Genomic DNA, 25,110 nt, shown 5'->3' on the forward strand with positions numbered 1-25,110 from the left:
GACACAAAGCTGGCACAATTTCTTATTCAGATGGTGAGGACTAGGTTAGGTCTAGGTCTTTTAGAAAGTTTTATGATAATGTCTCTAAATGCAGAAGCTTGCAGTGAGATGAGACAATGTGGAGATGGAGCATGTGGGCCTATCATTAAAGAGCCGAGGGATTCAGGGCAATTCTGACTTTGTCGAATTACTTTTAATGTCAGTCTCTGCTATAATTTTTCCCTTACCGATTGTCCTTTCTACCTTCCAAATTTTGAAACTTTGGGCCATTCCTCTTCGCTGTGTGTTTTCTCATGAGGAAATGGAATTAATTGTCAGAGCTGGGAGTGACAAGTAGCTAGAGGGGACTTTTTTCCCCTTTATTGATTATGAAACTGCAACAAGTCTCCTCTGAAGTATTGTCATTATTTACACGAAAGCAATACAATGAAAGTTATCAGCTGGGAATCTCCTGTAATGCCACTATTGTGCATTTCCTTACGATTGATCACCTGTCTGAAAACACAGGCAAGGTAGGTCTGTGTTTTTATTAACCACAATGAATTTATTTCTAGACCTCCCAAGAAAATGCAGACCCCTCTAGATACAGGTGAAAACAATCCAGTTTTTTATTTATTCAGAAAAAACACTCATCAACACAAATAAAACTTCACTTTAACCATACAGGTTTACTAAAACGAAAATCTGTAGGTTGATGAAATATGGCATAAGTTCATTTAGAGAATTAAACCTTGAATTTATAACATTTTAAGTGAAAACACATTGTATTTGGGACCATCCAAGTAAAAGACTGGGGAGATAAAGGGAAGTTAGAGTGTATATGGCTGAAAGAGAGTCAATAGTATTTTTTCATAAGGAATCCTTATAACAGCAAATCAAAAGATTAATTCTCAAATGAATATGGGCCATGCACTTGAGCCTACAATCATTGTATTTATATAATGATTCTTATATTCCAGTTATTATTCAAAATTATATATGTAATTATATACATATGAATTATATATATATATATATATGTATTGTATATGTAATGTTCATTTTTTTAAAACCTATTGCCTATAGATAGGGAAAATGAAGCATGTGGTAACTAAGTAACTAGGCCCAGGTCATATGGCTGGGAGGTAGCTGACCTGAGATTTAAACCAGTGCAGTCTGGCACCATTGCTCAGGATTTTAACCATTATGCCATATTGCCTCCAGAAGAAATACCAAATTTCAGCAGGTATATTAAATTTTTTAAATCTAAGTATTAGTTTAAATTAACCAAATTAAATTATTCAAATTAATGATATGCCTGACAAATTGATATTTCTAAATGACAGTATTCAACAATGGTAATTACATAGGAATATAGGTTACTTTCATATGTTATAATGGGTTTCTAATTTGGCTCAAACTTTTTTGAGTACAATTTAGTAATATATTGAAAGATCCTTTAAATGTTTTCTTTGAGCAAATAATGGTACTTCTCATATTATTTTGCAAGAAAATAATTGAAAACAAATATGTGAGGACCATGCCAACATATATTTTCTGTATTTTTCCCTGCTATGGCCATTTGCTAGAAAAGTTTTTGAGGTACATTTTGTTGAATGAAATATACATTTAACGTTTGATATTTCTCATGAATTATGTATAACATTATAAATTCATAATCTGCATGATGGTGCTGCTGATGATTATAATGATGCAAGTATGTAGGTATGGAAATGGAATAATTTAAAAAATATTATTAAATAACATTAGGAAAAGTTATTCAATAAAGCAGAATATATACTATGATTATAGTCTGGGATATTTGTGATATACATGCACATATTATAGTACACATATATGAATACATACATACATACAATGATTACATTTTGGAATACAAACATACACATCTAATTCTCTGTACTGAACCCGTTTTAGCCTATATCTGGAAAGGTACTAATCAAAATATTTAAAGTGACTCTGTTTTATTGGTATGTAGTTTTGTTTACTGTTTTCTTTATTCAATGAAAATGAATATGGTTTATAAATAAATAATAGAAATAGAAATACTTTTGAGTCAAGTGAAAAAAATAAAGGTTTTATCTATATGGACATATTTTAAGCCATATCTGGCTGGTCAAATATAGCACTGCTTTTGTATGTAGAAAGTTCTCCCACCAACATGTAAGAAGCATTAGTGTCTGGAATATAGTATAAAATAGATACATGTTATTAATTTGCACATACCTCTTAGTTCTGGAGTGTAAGGTTTGAAAAGAGAGGGCTAGCTTTTATACTAAGAGATAAGATTCTGTGTGTTCTAACATTCAAGTATACTGTTAATTTAACAGGATCATCAAAAGGAAGAGTAATAGTGAACTGACAATACATAGTCCTTTCTCTACACACATAAATATGTGCTTCTAAATACATCTCACTATCATATGTAGCTTAGTTTTAAAAAAAGTATATATATATATATATTTCCAACATCTTAAAAACTGAAAATCTTGTCCTATACACTCTCAGTGAATTTATTCTTTTAAAAGTTGTCATTGTAAATAAAACAGCTTGCCAAAAATTTTCTGAAATAGAAAAAAAATTTTGTGACCAAAACTACAATTTACAAATGATATTGAATTTTATTTGTGGAGCATGTTTTATCATTAGTTTGTGGTGTCTTCCATTATCATTAATAGTATTTAATTTTCTAGTGTGTGATAATGAACATTATTTGTAAAAAAAAGCATTATCTTATTTACATAGCTTTGGAAACTTTTGATAAATGGATATAATCCCTCCTACTAAGTGTGACAAGGTTTTTGTTAAATAAAAGTGGACTTCTGAACAAGCATTTAAGATAAATGAATAAATAAACATTATATTGTAGACAGTACAGGACCTTGTGAACACTACAAAAGGGTACTAATTAGAAAATAAGCTGTAAGAAGCAATGTATTGATTTATTTATTTCTAGTTTTGTTAGCTTTATAAATTATATAATTGTAAAAATAACAAATCAAATGTGCCAACATGAAACTTTATTTTCACACACTGAAATTAATATTTGCTTTGAATGCTGTCCTAGCCCATTTGGGCTACAATGACAAAATACCACAGACTTGGTGGTTTAAAAACAGAAGAAATGTATTTCTTACAGGTTTGGAAGCTGGCAGTCTGAGGTTAGGGTGTTTGCATGGTTGCATCCTGGGAGAGCCCTCTTCCTGGTTGTAGACTTCTTGATGTGGCCTCAAATGGTGGAAAGGGTTAGGGTGCTCTATGTGGTCTCTTTTACAAGATAACTAATCCATTCATGAAGGCTCCAACTTCATGACTTAATCACCACCTAACACCATTACATTGGACATTAGGATTCCAGCATGTGGACTTGAGAAGAAACAAGCATTCATAACATAGTAAATAACCAATTTTCTAGAGGGAACTTTAATGAGTTTAAGTGGCTGTGAGCTTACTGAAAACAAAACATTCACTGAGGAGTGAAATCTTGTCCTCAGTGTCACTATAGATCTCCAAGTTCCGCATGGACACTGCCGTCTCCTCATCCCAATGGCTACAGGCCCATGGTCCCTCACTCCACTGAGTTCTCTATCCTTCTTAAGGAAAGGGGTGGGGGTCAGAAAAACATTTAGGTGCTCTTCCCATGGTGTTTGGTCTCTGGAAAACATGAAGATCTGTGACAGGCCCACTATGATGATACCACCACTGCTGTCATTCTATGGTGGCACACAGAACTCCATGGACACTTCTCCCTGTGGTTGCTTGTCCTTGCTCTCTCCTGCCTCCTACATAATGTTAAAATGTGAAAAAGTATTTAAAAATTCTCATGTAAAATTTTGCAAAAGTTTTCTGGTAATTTGTGTCAAATTTATTCATCAATTTTATATTTTTCAAATATTGATATAATTGAATATGGTATTTATCATTAACTTGTTTAATGACTTTTGGAATTAAGGTTCAAACAATATTTTTTGGATGGATTTTTTTCTGATTTTTGTTCCACAATAGCAGAAATAACATAAAGATTATATTGCATATAAATGTTTGTTAAATTTCTGATATATTTGAAGCAGATCACCATCTATGGAATGTGTATTTCTCAAAATAAAACCATTTCTTACCTATCAAACAAAAAAAACCTGCTGGTATAAAATAATCTGGATGTAATTTTTTAAGTGTTTATCTCTGAGTGAGTTTTCTGTCAATGTTTTCTAACCCTCCTCAAGTAAATTTTGGCATTAGAAACTTTCTGAGAAATTTAGTCATTAAATTTTCAACTTTATTAATATTAATTGTCAAATGCATCTTTTAATCTTGTTTTAATCTTTTGCATATTTTTGTTTTCTTAAATAGTATTTTAAATATGTTTTAATATAGGAGAAGAAAAGGAACTCATCACTATTCTTTTGTAAATGGTTTTGTAAATTTTCTTTAATTTTCAGCCATTTTTTTTCATATGAACTGTAAATTTACTAGTTACAAAAGCAGATCATATATCACTCAATGTATGATTGGAATCTTAATACATTAATAATTAATTTAGAAAGAAGTACCACTTTTATGACTTTATCTCCAGAATAAAATTGTCTTCACATTAACTCAGATATTATTTTATTATATTTCACAAAGTTTTATATCTTTCAATAAAAAGTACAATTTTCTTCACTTAAACCCTGTTACTTTCTGTTATATTTATGCCTAAGTATGTTTATTTTTCTAATTTCATTTTAATTATATATGTGATTTATCAAATCTTTTATAAATTGCAGTCATTTCATGTTGAATTCCTCATATGTAGGGATTATAACATAAATTTTCAAATAAAGTTAATCTTTTCTTCTTAAATATATGTGTATATCTTTGTATGTTATATATACATTGTATGTAATGTATATATAACTGTTACATTTTATTCTTATGATATTATCTAAAATATACAAAAATGCTGAATATTTTGGTATGTAGAACATCATGAATTCTTTATGGAAACAATGTTTAATACTATTTAATTATTTATCAAGTACCGTGATATCAATAACTTAGATCCTGTGTCCTTAAATTATCTTGACATTGTCCTTTCTCCTGCATTTTGTTACCTTAATTAATGGCTATAGATTCCTTTGAGGATTGGGTAAATCATTCAGGTATACATATTTGTGGGAAATTCAGGGTTCATCCTCTTAGAGCAGGCTTATACTTCAGTCAATGGATTCTAGGTCTGATAACTGGATCAAGTCTGGGAACTGGACAAGAGATTATGACTTGTATTAGGACAGCTTTTCTCAGCATACTTACAATTCCTCCTTGATATATGGTCATTTTAGATAGTCTTTATTGGCTATCCATTAATCTTGCATCTGGGTACCTCATGTTCTATTAACCATCTTCGTATCTCTCTACAGGTTAGGGCCCCTTGGCTGCAAATCCAAATTTTCTGCTTACTACAAAAATTATGTAATTTGGGCTCATTGCCACCACCTGACCTTTATTACTTTAGGATCCTATTATCTCCATTGCTACTAGGAGCCCAGTTTTGTAACAGTGTTCTCTACCAACAGCCCTGGTCACCAGAGGGTGACCATCACTGTTTCATGGATGGTGACACCTCTCTCAAGCCGTACATTTCATTTTTCTTGCATTTTTACTTCACTCATGTATCCAATTGCTTTTTCCAAATTTCCAAGAACCATCTTAGCAAGATGTTAACAAGTTCTACCAGAGTCCTTGTCAAGCTGTTAAATCTTACAGAAGGAAGAGTCTTTCCATATTGCTAAACCTTTTTTGTTCAACTTTAAGTTTCACAGTACACACTTAATTCAGCACATGCAAAACCAGGTACCATGCATATTCTTCCAAATCCTCTTTGCCAGTATTTTCTAGATCCTGCAATGACTTTCAGATATACCCAGTATATCAGTAGCTAGTTTGACTTATGACTTGACCCTTGTGTTGATTTGGTTTCCAGTGTGTACTTGGGTGAAGTTCCTAGTGTAGGCATGTTGTCTTGCAAGTCAGAGGCCTCTCTATTATCAGGGAAGGGGAGAGTGCTGATTTTTAAGAGGAAGAAGTTAATTCACAGGGTTCATGAGTAAGTGAAATTTCAATGAATTCCAGTGTATGTATCCACATGTCCCAATTCCCAGTCCCAGTGTCACACTCCTTCCCCCAAAGGGTCCCAGCCTAGGTATATCAGATTTGCTTATGTTTAAAATTTAAACTTTTTTGGAAGCTTGGCCACCTTTATGATGAAGTATTACATTTTTCTGCTCACTCGCTATAAGAGATGAGAGTTTCTTAACATACTGCCAAAGAGGCCTAAATACTTTCACATATCATCTGAAGTTGATGATTAATTACCCTCATGATTTCATTTTTCCCCCCTCCAAGTTCTAGCCAATACAACAAGAAAAAAAAAGATATAAGTTTTGTGTATGCTTTATCTCAGGCCTTTGAAACTTTCAAAAAAAGTTATAAGCACAAAGATACGATAGGCATTCTCATAAACATATACACTAAGGCTAAACAATGTATTAGGAAGAAGATAGCATTGCAATAAAAATGTTAGTATATCATGACCACAGTGGGCTTACTTCAGGAAGGTAAGGTTAGTTTAACATTAGAAAACAAATCAGTGTAATTCACTAAATTAAAAGAATATTGGGTTGTTTGTTTTTTGTTATTAAGCTGCATGAGCTGCTTATAAATTTTGGAGATCAATCCTTTGTCAGTTGCTTCATTTGCAAATATTTTCTCCCATTCTGAGGGTTGTCTTTTGGTCTTCTTTATGGTTTCCTTTGCTGTGCAAAAGCTTTTAAGTTTCATTAGGTCCCATTTGTTTACTCTTCTTTTTATTTCCATTTCTCTAGGAGGTGGGTCAAAAAGGACCTTGCTGTGATTTATGTCATAGAGTGTTCTGCCTATGTTTTCCTCTAAGAGTTTGATAGTTTCTGGCCTTACATTTAGGTCTTTAATCCATTTTGAGCTTACTTTTGTGTACGGTGTTAGGGAGTGATCTAATTTCATACTTTTACATGTAGCTGTCCAGTTTTCCCAGCACCACTTATTGAATAGGCTGTCCTTTCTCCACTGTACATTTCTGCCTCCTTTGTCAAAGATAAGGTGACCATATGTGCGTGGGTTTATCTCTGGGCTTTCTATCCTGTTCCATTGATCTATCTTTCTGTTTTTGTGCCAGTACCATACCGTCTTGATAACTGTAGCTTTGTAGTATAGTCTGAAGTCTGGGAGCCTGATTCCTCCAGTTCCTTCTTTCGTTCTCAAGATTGCTTTGGCTATTCGGGGTCTTTTGTGTTTCCATACAAATTGCAAAATTTTTTGTTCTAGTTCTGTGAAAAATGCCAGTGGTAGTTTGATAGGGATTGCATTGAATCTATAGATTGCTTTCGGTAGTAGAGTCATTTTCACAATGTTGATTCTTCCAATCCAAGAACATGGTATATCTCTCCATCTATTTGTATCATCTTTAATTTCTTTCATCAGTGTCTTATAATTTTCTGCATACAGATCTTTTGTCTCCTTAGGTAGGTTTATTCCTAGATATTTTATTCTTTTTGTTGCAATGGTAAATGGGAGTGTTTTCTTGATTTCACTTTCAGATTTTTCATCATTAGTATATAGGAATGCCAGAGATTTCTGTGCATTAATTTTGTATCCTGCCACTTTACCAAATTCATTGATTAGCTCTAGTAGTTTTCTGGTAGCATCTTTAGGGTTCTCTATGTATAGGATCATGTCATCTACAAACAGTGACAGCTTTACTTCTTCTTTTCCAATTTGGATTCCTTTTATTTCCTTTTCTTCTCTGATTGCTGTGGCTAAAACTTCCAAAACTATGTTGAATAATAGTGGTGAGAGTGGGCAACCTTGTCTTGTTCCTGATCTTAGTGGAAATGCTTTCAGTTTTTCACCATTGAGGATGATGTTTGCTGTGGGCTTGTCATATATGGCCTTTATTATGTTGAGGAAAGTTCCCTCTATGCCTACTTTCTGCAGGGTTTTTATCATAAATGGGTGTTGAATTTTGTCAAAAGCTTTCTCTGCATCTATTGAGATGATCATATGGTTTTTCTCCTTCAGTTTGTTAATATGGTTTATCACATTGATAGATTTGCGTATATTGAAGAATCCTTGCATTCCTGGAATAAACCCCACTTGATCATGGTGTATGATCTTTTTAATGTGCTGTTGGATTCTGTTTGCTAGTATTAACAAACAACCCAATCCAAAAATGGGCAGAAGACCTAAATAGACATTTCTCCAAAGAAGATATACAGAGTGCCAACAAACACATGAAAGAATGCTCAACATCACTAATCATGAGAGAAATGCAAATCAAAACTACAATGAGATATCATCTCACACCAGTCAGAATGGCCATCATCAAAAAATCTAGAAACAATAAATGCTGGAGAGGGTGTGGAGAAAAGGGAACCCTCTTACACTATTGGTGGGAATGTAAATTGATACAGCCACTGTGGAGAACAGTATGGAGGTTCCTTAAAAAGCTACAAATAGAACTACCATATGACCCAGCAATCCCACTACTGGGCATATACCCTGAGAAAACCATAATTCAAAAAGAGTCATGTACCAAAATGTTCATTGCAGCTCTATTTACAATAGCCCAGAGATGGAAACAACCTAAGTGTCCATCATCGGATGAATGGATAAAGAAGATGTGGCACATATATACAATGGAATATTACTCAGCCATAAAAAGAGACGAAATTGAGCTATTTGTAATGAGGTGGATAGATCTAGAGTCTGTCATACAGAGTGAAGTAAGTCAGAAAGAGAGAGACAAATACCGTATGCTAACACATATATATGGAATTTAAAAAAAAAAATGTCATGAAAAACCTAGGGGTGAAACAGGAATAAAGACACAGACTTACTAGAGAATGGACTTGAGGCTATGGGGAGGGGGAAGGGTAAACGGTGACAAAGCGATAAAGAGGCATGGACATATATACACTACCAAACGTAAGGTAGATAGCTAGTGGGAAGCAGCCGCATAGCACAGGGAGATCAGCTCGGTGCTTTGTGACCGCCTGGAGGGGTGGGATAGGGAGGGTGGGAGGGAGGGAGACGCAAGCGGGAAGAGATATGGGAATATATGTATATATATAACTGATTCATTTTCTTGTGAAGCTGAAACTAACATACCATTGTAAAGCAATTATACTCCAATAAAGATGTTAAAAAAAAAATTAGTGAAATCTAACAGTTAAAAAAAAAAAGAATAAAATCTTTATTATACCAGTAAAAAAAAAAAAAAAAAAGAATATTGGGATTTGGAAACATGACAAGAATGTCTACTCTTACCATTGGTAATAAGCATTGTACTAATGGTTGGTCCTATGCAGTATGATAAGATAGGACCACTCTCCCAACTCCAATGAAAAGATTCAGTGAAAGAGGTAAAATAATCTTTATACACAGATTACATATTTGTGTATGTATAAAACTAGAATTAATAGGTGTATTTAGCAAGGTCACTGGATAGAGGTCAATATATAAATATCAATTGAACCTATAAATATATGCAACAAGTTAAAACTAGAAATGGGGTTTATAAAATACCACTTATACTAACATCCCAAATAATACATAACTAAAAATGAAATCTAAGTAAAATATATAATAACTCTACATTGAAAATACAGATAGAAGAATTAAAGATTACCTAGATAAATGGAGAGCTATACCATGTTTATGAACAAAAAGACTAAATATTCTTGAGATGTCAGTTCCCTGAATATTGTTTTATATATTTAATATAATCCTAAAATAATCTCGATGGTATTTTTGTAGAAATTAAAAATATATCCCTGAAGTTCATATAAAAATGTTAAGATCCTAGATTAATCAAGAGAATCTGGAAGAAAAGAACAAATTTAGGAATATTGCATCAATATTTTCAAAATTTACTACAAGTGATATTGTGACAGTGTTATAGAAACAGTGATAGGCATATATACTACTGAAACATAATAGTGAATAAATAGAAGATACATGTGCAAACTTGATATACAAAATACTCATCATAGCAATTCCATAAGGAAAGAATATTTAGGGTATCTTAGTTTCATTTTGTTTCTTTTTAGAAATAAAAAGATTAGATTTCTATATAAAAACAAACAGCAACAACAAAAACTTGTATCTTTATGCCAAGAAACTTGCAATAAATTTTAAATCATAAAGCTAACTGAGAAAATAAAAGCTTTTCAATTCCAAAACTTCATTAAGAAAATGTAGGAGGAAATCTTTGTGACCATGGAGTAGATGAAGATTTCTTGACTAGGACTCAAAGTTGCTCATCACAAAAGAAAATAAAGATTTCAGTTTGACTGCTTTTGGGGGGAAATGGGGTGAGAAATTAAACATTAGCACTCTTTCAAATATATCAACATATATTTGTAATATATTAGAGACTTTCTTCACAGGGCAGGGTCTCAGAGTGCTGTACTCTGGAAACAGTGAAAGTAGGAGGGATAAACCAGCCAACCGTCTTTCTATTCCTGAGGAAAGTCTCTTTATTCTTAAGGGCTGGGGGAGGAAGAAAAAGTTCCCTTGAATAGGTGTAGTGGCAAATTTAATTTCACACATATATGATAGCTTTTAGTTTCACATTTAATTTAATATTATATTTAACATAATTAATAATGTAATGATAGTGGGCTTTATTTTTTTTTTGGCCACGCAGCTTGTGGGAGTTTAGCTCCCTGACCAGAGATTGAACCCGGGCCTTGACAGTGAGAGCTTAGAGTCTTAACCACTGGGCCACCAGGGAATTCCCCTGTGGCATGTGGGATCTTCCCAGACCAGGGCACGAACCCGTGTTCCCTGCATCGGCAGGTGGACTCTCAACCACTGTGCCACCAGGGAAGCCCTTTCAGTCCTATTTTACATTTCCCATAATCTCCTCCTCTACTTCTAAATTGTTTAACAGCAAAGACAATCTCTTACTCATCTTTCAACCTCCTTATGATCAAGCAGATGACTGGCAAATCACCCAATGAATAATATTGAATAAAGTTCCAATAAAAATATGAAAGTTAAAACTTGCAATATGACTTACAATGCTATTAAAATGAGGAAACCATTATGGAGTTTTTTTTCTTACCTAAATTAGTGGGTGTAAGTAATATGCTATACAAAATACTGGAAAGTTCTGTTCTAATTTACAGAATTGTACTTCTGTACTAACAAACAGAAGACTGATTAAGTTACCAGAAATATGAAAATCAACTTAATTCTTCTATTGAAGATTGCTTCAAAAATGTTACCACTTTTCTCAGAAAACTTCAGTAATAAAAATATGTTAAAATCTTAATTTTAAAAAATTTACAAGTTAAGCATAATTTGAAATAAAACTCTTCAATTTTTGTAAAGATTATATGTTCATTAATTTACGATAACGAAAAATATAAACTTGATAAAATGTAAATAGTAGACTGTGGAAAATGGACTTTTATCATGTGAAAATCCTTGCATAGTACATGAAAAGCCTACAGAATAGACCCATTTAAATCTATTTTAATCATTTTAAAAAATTTTACATATAGCAAAACTTGCTTTTCCGGGGTGTACAGTATTGAGAGTTTAGAGAAATGCATGGAATCATATAATCACCACCACAGTCAGGATATAGAACAGTACCACCACTCAAAAGTTGTTCTCATGCTGCTTTGCAGTCAAAACTTTCCAACACTCATTATTCCTGGCAATAACTGATAATACATACATGCCTTTGATAGTGTTAAATATGTATTACTACTCAGTATTTTCAAAAGAAAATATAAGGCTATTTGGCAATTATTAAAGAATGGAGGAAAAGATTGATAAGTGAAATACTATAACATAAATTTGAGATCTCATGTGCTTTCATTTTTCTGTATATATCATTATCACATTTGTAATAAAATTATCACTGCAAAATTACTTTAATGATGTCTGCATATACACAGAATATATCCATACAGACAACTAGTTGAAAAATAGTTATTGAGTGAGTTATCATCTCCAAAGCATTAATTTTCAGAGAAATATAGTAAAAAAAAAAAAAGACAGCTTTTAGGTTTGTTATTTCACTTATGTTTAAAAACAACAGGAAGTAAATTTTCACAAAAAATTTAATATGATCCAAACAAGACATGAAGAGTATGGTTTTAAACCATCCAAATTTGGAACTTGATTTATTGATAGAATTTAAGGTAGTTTACTTACATTTCACTCTGTAAATAATCTCATAATTAATTTTCCCTGTGAATAGGCTTCCACATTTCGTGTATTTTTCCCTTTGCTTCTTTTAAACTACAGTCTTCTTTCACAGAACAGTTTACTAATCGATGGCTGGAAATTTTTACTTCAAAATAGTTATACATGAGAAAATGCCTTATTTATTGTCTGTACTTATTAACAAATCAGGATTTGCATAAATGTAAGAAAGGGAAAAGTAGCCTCTCATTTGTAGCTCTTGGAATTAACCATATTGAGGGTGTTTTTTTCTGTCAGCTGATTTTGTATCTTCCACCAAGTACAGCTCGCAGAGTTTCCTCACAGCAGACAGTGATGCTAATGCTAAAATAAAGATGTTCTGAGCTTGATGAACTATTAAGTGGCTAAGATTTGTAGAAACACCCATGTTATTTTCAGTTGCCTTTCAACTGTATGTACTCATTGTTTTTCAGTGTTTGCCAAGTGAAAAACCAAAGTGCTAATGGTAGGGAAACATCATTTTGGAATATTTGTTACAAAATTACTGTCATCATCTAAGGAGAATAACTGCTTTGCTTGATGAGAAAGCCTTCCTCTCCAAATCTGCGTAAGAAAATACTTATATGCTCACAGACAATATTGAAATTGCTTTTCAATATCTTCTAAAGGTCATCCCCAATACTGAAAGCCTTTTTCATATTTACTGTGAGATTCTTAAGCATAATGGTATTAAATTATAAACCTCATGAGAACAGGGGTTGAGTGTATCATGTTTATGACTGTTTTCAAGTACCTGACATGGTGCCTGGTACAGAAATATTCAATAAATATTTACTGAGTGAATAAAGGAATACATGAATGAATGAATAAAGACAGTAAAACATCTGATTTAAATCAGAGATTTTTACATCTGATTTTAATTTCAAGTTTATGGTTTAAACCGAAGAAAATATGTTTTTTTCTGGATTAATAAAAGTATATTATAGTAATAAATAACAGTGCACACTTAAAATGCTATGCCTGGTCTTCCAACATTTTATAGAAGATAAAAACTAAAATTAAAGTGGAAAACATATTTATTGAAATAAGAAAAGGAAACAATTCTGCTCATATTGTCATAGGAGGAGACTTCTGTAAATGGCCACCTAGGTGTAAGAAGCCTGGATGAAAAAGCATTGTAGTTGTTGTTGTTGCTTTTCCAGAAATGAAAAATATCTCTGGACAGCTATTTTGTTTAAATATCAGCACAAATCTCAAGGGAAACATATGGAAGGAAAATGTGAAGTATCTTGAGCTCACAGGACAACAGGACTACACAAATCTTAACAGTTTATTTTAGCAACAATCTCATTGGAGAGCAGTTCCAGTTATTTACTATCATCTATAAAGCTCTAAATGGTTACTTCAGTGCTCAACTACTGGCTATTGTAGTGAATTATAGACCATTTTTTACAGTTCAAATTCCATTTCTTTCCAGTATGTAGAGATGATTTCAGAGAAGAAATTAGTCTGTTCCAGATGTATATTTACCCAAACTTACAAGCACATGTCTAATTTGAAAATGGGTGTGTATTTAACCTGTCCATGAGATATTTACAATTTCATAGTCATAATCTTGAAATGTTCACTGTGCAATCCTTTTAACTAATCCTCATCATTTGATATAGTTTTCTTGGTGTATAGTTTGATCATACACCATATACAATGATCATTAGAATTATATTATTATCTTGATATTGCTTTTTATAGTGTGATTTACATATGTAAATGCCAATAGGCTTAAAAAGCTCATTTCACATTGTACTACAAATAAAGAATTTCCCTGTTTTGTCCAGATACTTATTATATCTGAGACAGCATATACCTTACAGCAAATCCATCTGACCCCCATCTCTGGTAAATGCTAAAATGGGCTCTGGGAAGCTTCATACAAAAACATGTGATAGCACCTTACCTTATGTTCTTGATGCTTCCTGCCCTGGAGCTGTATTTTTGAGGTTCTCATGGGAACCAACTTGGTATCCAATCATATGTAATTCAGAAGTGTGACTTTTCTTCGGTTGGTGCTCACCAGGCAAAGACTGTAGGAAGCACATTTATGGTCAAAGTTAGGTTTATTAAGCTCTGGTAGCAAAGGAGACAGGAAACAATGAAATATGTGGTACCTTACCAATAAGAGTTGTTAGGAGGGTATAATGGTTAATTCTGTATATCAGATTGACTAGGTTAAGAGATGCCCAGATAGTTGGTAAAACATCATTTGTAGGGCTGTTTGTGAGGGCAGCTTAGCTTTTGAATTGGTAGGCTGAGGAAAGATCACTCTCCCCAGTGAGCATGGGCATCATGCAATCAATTGAGAGCCTTAATAGAACAGAAAGGTGGAGGAAGGGTGAATGTACTCTCTTTATTTGAACTGGGATATCCATGTCCTCCTGCACTCAGACATTGGTGCTTTTGGTTCCCAGATCCTCTGACCCAGATGGTATTTACATCATCAATCCCCCCATTCTCGAGCATGTGGACTTGAACTGAATTCCACCACTGGCTTTCCTGGTTCTCTGGTCTGCAGACAGCAGACTGTGGGACTTCTCAGGATACATAATTATGTGAGCCAAATGCTATAACAAATCTCCTGGTATATATGTATCTATATCTTTATCTAATCTATCTATCTCATTGCTTCAATTTCTCTGGAGAACACTGATTAATACCATATTACTATAGAATTTTGGATACCTATTAGGAGATTTTGTGGGAGGTTCAAAGAAGCATAGGCTGTTCTGGATTGAATACTATAAGAAGTCAGAGACAATTTGAAGATTAAGTATTTTTGCTTTTGTTTTTGTTTTTTTATCTTGAATGCTCGAGGAATAGTGCAGGGCTGGGATTATTATTGGAGAAAGAGCTATGAGGAGAAGGGCGTGTTTGGTCATGTTTTCATGCTTGCAAAATATACTTTTTTTTGTCCCTCTTTAAACATATTTTGTAGTAGTCTTTATAAAGTATAGCCCTTGCTCTGACAAGAAATAACCTATGTACTGAAAGAATTACATGAGTTAGCTAATGTAGTGGGCTAATAGGTAGGTATTAGCAAGGACTAACACCTATCTACTAGGTAGGTAGATAACTACATTTGGAGTGGCTAGTGACATTGTTGGGTTATCATGAGAATAGAGAAGATATAAGAATGGTTAACAAAACATAATGACATTGAGTCAGGAGGTGGATGGGTCCCAGGGTGAACAGCTGGAGATTCTCCCCTGTGGACAGATACTCCAAAATAGCTGGAGAAAGAAGAGCTGAGACCTGCCCAGATAAAAGATAGAGAGCACATATTTCTCATTCTCGAAGTCAAGGAGACCTTCTCAACAATGCATGTGCAGAAAGACTCCTCGAAGGTCAAAAGGGAGGGTGTGTCACCTCGTAGTAAGTGCTGTCAACCTACCCATAGGCCTCTTCACTAGAATCTCTCTTGGCTAAGAGATGACTCTGGGAAGACTCTGAGATATACCAAATACTGATTCAGGTAAAACAAGATGATTGGCCAAAGGACACCCAGAAGAAATGCCCCATAAAAGTGATTCAAACTACCACAACGGTGCGACTCTCTCTCTGAGCCCACCCATGTGTCTACCCACACATACTCTTTTTCCTCCTAATAAACTCTTTACCTACTTCACTACTTTCCATCTCTAAGTGGAAATTCATTTCTTCAAAGCCGATGGACCAGGGCCTTGTCATTGGCCACTGGTCCCCGGTGGTCTAGTGGTTAGGATTCAGTGCTCTCACTGCCACGGCCTGACCTCAATCTCTGGCTGGTAACCGAAATCCTGATTCAAGTCGCTCCAGGCCGAGGCCACCTGAGATCAACATGGCACTAAATCACTTCTCCAGATATAAAAATTTTCAAGGATACCTGTAGACAGTAGTAATATTTTTCTGGGATGGTTTCTCAAAGTTTGATATAAAGAGAGCTATGGTAAATGAGGCATAGATGCCAAAACTTCCTTGGCATGGACACCCAGATTAAGCAAAGACTTTAGAATGGGATTATTTTGTATATTTTGAAAACCCACTATGAGAATATATTTCCTCTAATGCAGCTATGTACAGGAAAGGCTAGGGGACATGATTTTCATACAGGAAAAAGAAATATGCTAGTCTTGGGGGATGAAGGAAAAGGGTGGTGCTTATTGACATCTTTGAGAAGCTGGAGGTATTGCCCATGTAGACTAGAGTTATTGGTAGGTTATGAGTACATGGTATTGGGCACTCAGGGATTCTGGACTGGCAGAAGCCCAATAACATCACTTGTGAATTAGAGGCAGGACCTGAATGAATATTATGCTGCTTTGTTCCACAAGGATGTATAGTGATGGCTAATAGAGTTTAGTATCCTTGAGGCAAGATAGGAAGATAGCCAGAGTACTGATCAACTTGCTCAAAATTGATCAAATGTGGTATCAAATAAATTTTTAAAATTGAGATCTAGTAAGCAGATATCTGGTGGTAGCCTCTGCAATGGAAAGTGACAATCCTTTAACTAGTTCTATTTCTAAGTCAGTTCATAGATTAACAGCTTAATAGATGAGGGACAGGTTCAATTAAGAAAGAACCTGGAATATCACCTTAACTGCACATGTTGTACAATGTTCTCCAGTTTGAAAGCAAACTGGAAGCAAAGGTGATCTTTGGATATTTTCTCTGGTAACTGCACACTGGTGAAGAGGTAAAACTTCTATGCCATTCAAAATAACTGATAAGACAACATATAGATAAAACAACAAACTTTAAATCCACCCAGTTTTTGTTTGATAAAATAGTTTAAACATATATATTACTACCAGGAAAGAATGTTAGTGCGTATTTTCTTTTTGAGATTCTTTAGTGTTAGGCTCTCAAAACAGAAATAAATGCAAATCAATGCTTGAGAGCCTCATTTGATTTAAAATTCATTCTCCTTCATTCCTTTAAAGAGGCAATCATTCCTTTAACCCTTTGGTTGCCTTTATTCTTCCGAGATCTTTATATACTTTTAAATGTAAAGTACATCTTTACATTCTTTCAAAACCAATGTCACCAGTTTGTTCTTTTTCATAATCATCTCTTTTTTTTAACGTTTGCAATATTTTCCCTTTACCTACTTTACCAATTTAGTATATTTATTTTAAGATTTAGTTCTATTTGCTCCATTACCGTATTATCTGTTACAAATTTGTTTGTTGTTTTACATTAAGTGTATGTGAAACTTAGCATGGAACTCATTTGGGACTACGCTTTTCCCTCCCTATGACACAAACACAGTAGCTGCCCTTGTGGGTAAAGGCCACAGGTCATTTGTTACATACTCAACTCTTTGTTTTTTATTATATTCCAAACCATTAAGTTCTCACCCTTAAGTTTCCAGTCGCATTATCCACTGCTGGATAGACTATGGCCATATAATAAAAGAAGCCTACTCTGGACTAGTCTGAAATTTCTTACCCAGGTTATATTTAAGCCCTGTGTCTACCCAGACTGATGCAGAGAGAGAAAAACCCCTATCCCAATCCTTCCCACATTGGCCACCACCAATTTGCTCACACACACAAGCCCATTGTTTTCTTCATGCAATTCATTATCTCCAGGCTTTCTTAAATGTACATCGTAATTGCTGCTCTGTATAGCTCTTCCCATTCTGGCTAATACTAGACTTGAAGTTCCAGAATGCAACTGAAGCCTGCCTATTATCATGGTCAGTTTGGGAATTTTTCTACACTGTACTGGTGTATGCAACTTTATAGATGCCTCATTCAGGTTTCAGTAACAAACACTCCCTCATCGCTACACTGAATCTAGCCCAGTTTGGATATAATGCAATGACATTTACCTTAAAATACAGCTTGGTGAAAAGACAATGATCTCTTAGTTAACAAAGAGAGAAAAACATTTTCCTTTTGTTTGTTTTCCAATGTAGTCTAGTTGTTGAAACTTTCATTTATCATAGCTTGTCTCTATGAAATGTATACACAATTTGGTCAGTAGTTCCAGTTTTAATCAAATGAGGACATTCTAGCAAATTGACAATTCAATTACGGAATCTGGAACTATAAGCTTTGCCCAGGTATGCTGTTACTGAGATTTTTTCCTCATATACTTAATAGTCTCTTACATCTGGGGATTTTATTTTTCTCTAGGATTTAAGACACTGCAGTGTATTTAAACAATGTGACAAAATAAAAATGTAATAGATTCTAGAGTTTCCAAACGATGCTCTTGAATATAAAGATGCTATCAAGCTGAAATACGCCCTTGGATAAATTTGTCCGCTTTTCTGTAAATCCAAATCTATTTATTTTTGTACTGAAAATTATTCTGTTGAACACAGTACTGGTGATAGGGAAAAATTAATCCAGCCAAAAGACTGTCATAGCATCTCAACTTTGTCCTTTACCCTTGAATTATTGATATTTAATATTGCTGTTGCTATTGCAGTGTGTGTGTGTGTGTGTGTGTGTGTGTGTGTATGCATTTTACTAAGGAGAATGCAAACATTTTTTTTTTCATTTTTCTCTTAATTCTGTTGAAAGAAATGTTACTTTCCAGGTATTAATCAATGGGATTTTTATTAAGATGAAGTTTCTCCTGTGGATTTTTATAGTGTTCAGATGATGAGCAGGTTCTATAGGTTGCTATCATAAATATGACAATTGTAAAACATTGTCAATGTACTTCTAATACTCTAACTATATTTTTCTACCTTTATTGAACTTATAAAAATAAAATTACAGGATAATAAAAGTTAATTTAAGAATATATTTTAATGATGTACAATGTCATGTTGTTCATGATAAAATTGACACTTTGCCACTGGAAATGTTTTAGTTAAAAAAAACAGAAAAGATTTTCAGGAAAATAATTTTATATTTTAAAGGCAACTGACTTCCAATCTAATATTGTTTAAACACAATTACAGTATTCAGTTATTTGACACCATTGTAGAATATATTTTATTATCTCAATAACACTGGAGAGATGAGAAATATTCTTAGCTCTAGTACCAAACTTCAGTGAAAACATTATTATTATTCCTGTTTTCTATGATGAGAAGTTGCATTCTGAGAAAACAAATGATTACAAATACTTCCTCTACTATCTCTTAATATCTTGACTGTACTGATAAAGGTTATACTCTATGTAAAGTCGATCTTATGTTGAAGGAGATCACGCTTTGATTTTGAAGGAATAAATAAGAAGGAAATATTTGCAGGACAGCAACAAAAATCAAGAAGTATGTCATAATTTTAATAACCTAAATTAATATGCCAGGAATATAGTCAATAATTAATATTTTATTGAAAAGTAAAATATTATTAATAATACTAGACACTGGTGGATTATATGCTTTTTTTTAAAATTTATTTAATTTACTTATTTTTGGCTGTGTTGGGTCTTCATTGCTGTGCACAGGCTTTCTCGAGTTGTGGTGAGCGGGGGCTACTCTTCATTGTGATGTGCGGGCTTCTCATTGTGGTGGCTTCTCTTGTTGCGGAGCACGGGCTCCAGGCGCGTGGGCTTTAGTAGTTGTGGCACGTGGGCTCAGTAGCTGTGGCTCACGGGCTTAGTTGCTCCACAGCATGTGGGATCTTCCCGGACCAGGGCTTGAACCCATGTCCCCTGCATTGGCAGGAGGATTCTTAACCGCTGCACCACCAGGGAAGCCCGGATCATATGCTTTTGATCGCGTACCCTTTTGAGATATTAATTTCTTTTCAGGTTTCTCAATACAGGAATCTCAAAAGAATGAAAAGTTAAATTTCCTGTTCACTCCACCCCCACCATAGTTTCAGGAATTCAGCATGCTCTTTTCCAAAGGATATTAGTAATATATTGTTTAGTCGGGGCTTTACAGGATCCTTATTGTGGGGTTGGAAAAGGGAAAGAGGAAGGCTTGAATTGACTCTAGAGCTGGAGTTCAGGAGTCTGCTGCTTGAAGATTGGTAATAAATCCCAGAAGTGCAGAGGGGAGAAGGTTGGCAGGATAGAAAAATAATGCAGGTACAGATCTTGATTTTCATGTAACATCCTGGACTTCACAAGATTTTGAGGGCTTAATGTATATATATTTTGGGCCTACAGAATACATCAGTCATTGGGCTTTGAGAAAAACAGAGGAGTTCCTGCTTACCATATTTAGCATTGCAGAATGCTGTCTACCTTTTTCCTCTTCTCTTTCCCCCTTAATTTTATTAAATTTTAAAATTTAGATATAAGATGTGTATATTCACAGATTCACAATCTATTCCAGTTCAAGTTTTTAGTTAAAATACTAAAATCCCCAGTCTCACAAGTTACAAAGTGGTTTGTTGAAATGTTGAATTAAGTAAGTTGGTGGTATTTTAGGGAAGTTTAATATACACACCAGGTATTTTGGCAAGATTGTGGTCACAACCAAATCTCAATTTCCTGGAAACCCTTGCATTTGAAATATACAATATACATAGGCAACTTTATCTCTGGCAGATGGGATCACCCATTACAAATAATGATTTAATACTGAGAAATATGAGAACATTCCTTGTCCATTCTGATGAAAGCTGCAGAGTGTGACAGGCAATTATTTGTATTATAAGAGTCATCACTGGCAAAGATCTTAAGTGATGAAATCTTGTACTCAAGATTTGCATTACCTTGTCGAAAGACAGAGATATTGCATCTAAATAGAAGTGTAATATAATATTTTTTTCTGGTCTCGTGGACTTTTCTAAGCTTGATTCTCTAGGCTTCATTGAGATTCTGTGAGCTATTCCCTACACTTAATTGATGTTCAACTTAAACAAGATAGAATAAGTTGTTGTTTCAGTAAGGAAACACACTGGATTGCTTAACTATTTCAGCCTGCTTTAAATGATAGCAGTTTTGAGGAAGTTTTCAAAATGGAAGTTTTCATAGAATGTGTCAGATTTGATAATTGCTATAAGTTCTTTAACAATGATTTAATAACATCAATATACCCCTGCAGAATAATTTTTTCTTGAATTTATTAAGAATGTCAAGGTCACTTGCCCTTTTGCTTTTCTTTCATTGGTTTATATAGAAAAATGTAAGATTTTCCTTGTAAACTGCGTAGAGGTATGCCTTAGTGTTACACATAAGGAAGGAAGAATGCCAAGCCACACCATTTCCCAGGGAAACATAACACATGTGAAGTTGCTTGATCAGTGTCAGAAATTTTATACAATCTGAGAAACTGAGAAAAGAAGATCATAAACCAAAGATAACATCCTCTGTTTCTGCAGAGTATTGAGACCACGTTAATGCCAACAGTTTTCTTGTCAGGGTCATATACTCTACCATTTTTGAGGCATGCTACAAATTTAGAAACAAAATACATGTCATCCACAATCAATCAGATAATCTTGAGATGATTTTTAAATCATGCACAAGAAGAGTAGCTAATGATGTAGTCAAAGTATAAGACTCCACTGACAGAACTTTTTTAAGTGACCCTGAGATTAAATGTATGCATCTGTCTTCCTGATCTTCCTCTTATTAGAAGCCCCCAAAATATTTTAGCCAGTCCATCCAGCAGTGGGCAAGCAGGTTTGGTAAGAGAAAAGAAAAACAAATATAATCCAAAATAACACAAAACTTCTTTAAATAGCTCTTCTTACACGTAAACCTAATTCATAGAAAGGCATTTGAGATACAAACCAACATGGCTATATACTGGAAGAGTATTTTGATTGATGTGCACACCATCTCCCACAGTAGGAGTGAAAGCCCATGCTGAAACAATAGAATCACACCTCACTAACTCGATAATTTCAGCCTCCCAAATCTTCATCCTCTGCACCTGGTTCATTGTCTCCATTTGCTCAACCAATTTCCACAGGCTGGAGTTACAGCCTTAACTGGCTGCTGGCCAAAACTAAACAAAAGGAAGAATAACTGAGTATCTGCATCCATGCCTCCCCAGCACAACACCAGATAGAAAGAAGAGTTTTTAATCACTACAGCTCTTTTTTAATATAAAAGCATGCCACTATTGTTTTCAATATCTTAATTTTAAAGATATTATTTAACTGTAATTTTGAAAGTGTTACCTTTTGGATCCTGTGGTGGAATTTCATTTACCACTGATATTAAATCAGTATATATTTATATATATGTATAAATTCTGCATTTTAGGTCTTGTGAATAGGTATACATGTGTTTTGCTATAATAAGCATTATTGCTGGAGTGTTTTGGGTACATATTAGAAAGTTTTACACATATTTTAAACAAGAGGGATGCATCTGTGGAAATTTATGTATGGAGTGTTAGGTATTATGGTACATATGAAACTTATTTATAAAATATGCAAATCTCTTGTTGTTATTAATACTAACACCTGTCCAAACCACATGTTGCTCATATAGAGAACATGTACGTATTTGTTGTAATGTAGAGTTTTGCTAACTTGATTTTTTCAACAATTCATGTTTTACATTTTCTGCAAGTTTTCATTTTGGCTCCCAATTTGAGAGAATAAAAACAAAATGCATCATGCTTTTATGAATAGATTTCTAAGCAGATGTGGTTTGATACATGCAGAAAAGTAATCAGGAACAAAACATATTTTTTTGTGCAAACTGAAATTTGAGTTTTTTAATGCTTCTCATTCAATTAATTATTCTAGTAATTTTGGGTCTTCAAACTCATTGTATCTTATAAAGCACACTTTCCTGAGCAAAAACTGTAGTTTATAGAATAACAACCCAAGCTACAGATAAAAAGTAAATGAGCTAAATGACAGATAAGGAAGAAAAGGTGAATGCAGTTCCGATCAGGGAATTGAGAAAAATTAACATTCTAGTAGACAGTGTAGCCAAATCTTAAAATATAGACACGTATTTTACATGGGAAACTCCTACTATACCCTCCTACTACAGATTTTATGGAAACCATCTTAGTTCAGGCTACTTCTTAGTGATAGTTTATTAGGCTACAGTCATAATTTTGTTTTATTTTTGTCTCCTTAGTAGTTATCAAGGTAAAGATCATCTTATGTAAAATTGGTCAAGAAAATCAGTAGAGACAAAAATTCTGACAGTGTCTGATGTGTGTTGTTTTCAAGCCTGGTGCAATGGAATGGTTGTGTTCAATGAGTTTATGACTATTGATCCAGGTCATGAGCTTTTCAAACTCTGCTTTCTTGTAAGAAACTACTAGGGAGAACAAGCAAGACCTAGATGGGATTTCTTGCTCCTTTGATTAAGGCAGACACAGGCTCAGAGACACCAAATTAAAGCTGAAAGGTGGAGGTTGTCTTACTTGTCTTACTGAGATGTGCCCTTGTGTCTATCACTGACTCCCTGTCTTTTACTTTTAAGTTCCTTTCTTCCAACTACCCTAACTATACCACAAGTATTTTAGTAAAAAACAAGAAAATAAAATTATATACAATTACATCCTCAAAATTTATTTATTTTATAACTGAAAGTTTATAAAATAACCAGGACCACCTTTGCCAGTTTTCCCCCCTCCTACCTCTGGCAGCCATCAATCTGTTTTCTGTTTTTATGAATTCCTTTTTTTTAGATCCCACATATAAGTGAGATCATATGGTACTTTTTCTTCTCTCTCTGAATTATTTCACTTAGCATAATGCCCTTAAGGTCCACCTGTGTTGTTATAAATGGCAGTGTTCCTTCTTTTTATGGCTGAGTAATATTCCATTACGTATATTTCATTTTTTATCCATTCATCTGTCAATGACATTTGTTTTGTTTTGTTTCTTTTCCATATTTGTTTCTTTTCCATATTTTGGCTACTGTGAATAATGCTGCAGTCAACATCAGAGTGTAAACATCTCTTCAAGATAGTGATTTTGCTCTTAGGATAAATCTCTAGAAGTGGAATTGCTGGATCATTTGTCAGTTCTATTTTTAATATTTTGATATTAAATATTATTTAATATTTTTAATATTTTAATATTTTCCATAATGGCTGGACCATTATGGAAAACAGTATAGTGAACAAGGGTTCACTTTTCTCCACATCTTCACCAACGCCTGTTAACTCTTGTCTTTCTAATGACAGTCATTTTATCAGGCACAAGATGATATCTCACTGTGGTTTTGATTTGCATTTCCCTGGTGATTAGTGATGCTTAGCATTTACTTTTTAATATATAGACTTTATTTTTTAGAACAATTATACAGTCACAGAAAAAAAATGAGCAGAAGGTACAGAGATTTCTCATCTATCCCTTATCTCTACACAAATGCATACTCTCACCCAATACCAATATCCCCCACCAGAATGGTACATTTGTTACAACTGATGAACTATATTGGCACAAAATCACTCCATGTCCATAGTTTATATTTTTAATTTTGGTTCTGTGAATTCTATGGGCTTGGACAACTGTGTAATGACATGTATTCACCACTATAGTATCATATAAAGTAGGTTCACTATTGGAAAAGTCCCTGTGTTCCAACTATTTAACCCTTTCCACTAACCCCTGGCAACTACTGATCTTTCTAAGGTCTCCATAGTTTTGCCTTTTCCAGAATGTTATATAGTTGGAATCACACAGTACATTGCCTTTTTCAGATGTACTTCTTTTGCTTAGTATTATGTCTTAAAGTTTTCTCCATATCTTTTCAAGGCTTGGTAGCTCATTTCTTTAGCTCTCTGAATAATAGTCCACTGTCTGGATGTACCAGTTTCTTTACACCTTCACCTACTGAAGAACATCTTTGTTGCTTCCCAGTTTTGGCGATTATGAATAAGCCTGCTACAAACATCTATATGCAGGGTTTTGTGTGGTCATAAATTTTCAGCTTCTTTGGGGAAATACCTAGAAGCACAATTTCTGGATCCTCTGGTAAGAGAATGTTTAG

Source organism: Leucopleurus acutus, assembly GCF_964270905.1.
Source record: "Leucopleurus acutus genome assembly, chromosome: 4".
Classification (NCBI taxonomy): domain Eukaryota; kingdom Metazoa; phylum Chordata; class Mammalia; order Artiodactyla; family Delphinidae; genus Leucopleurus; species Leucopleurus acutus.